Below are 369 nucleotides of genomic sequence, written 5' to 3' on the forward strand. Positions count from 1 at the left end.
CGGGGGCAGGGGGGGAAAAAAAAAAAAAAAAAAAAAGAGGAAAAAAGACGGGCATTGGCCAGCGTGGAGTCTCAGTCCTGGCTCTGGAGCCAGCGCGGCCCCCAAACATCTGCCATCGGTCAAACTCGCCTCCCCGCGCCTTGTCTTCTTCAGGAAAAGTGGGGGTGGGGGGGGGCGCGGAGTGCTAAGGACAAAGTCCCCAGAGGCGCGCTGGATATTTTTATTCCCCCCTCCCCCCCACTCCTCTCTTGATCAAGAAACAAAACGACAAAAAATAAAATCACTAACGGGGCGAAGAGAGAGGGGCGAGATTCCTCCAGTCTCCAGACAATTCCCAACTCGGCTTCTCGCAGAGGCGCAGACCAGTCC

Source organism: Myotis brandtii, unplaced genomic scaffold (genome assembly GCF_000412655.1).
Source record: "Myotis brandtii unplaced genomic scaffold, ASM41265v1 scaffold311, whole genome shotgun sequence".
NCBI classification, from domain to species: Eukaryota; Metazoa; Chordata; class Mammalia; order Chiroptera; family Vespertilionidae; genus Myotis; species Myotis brandtii.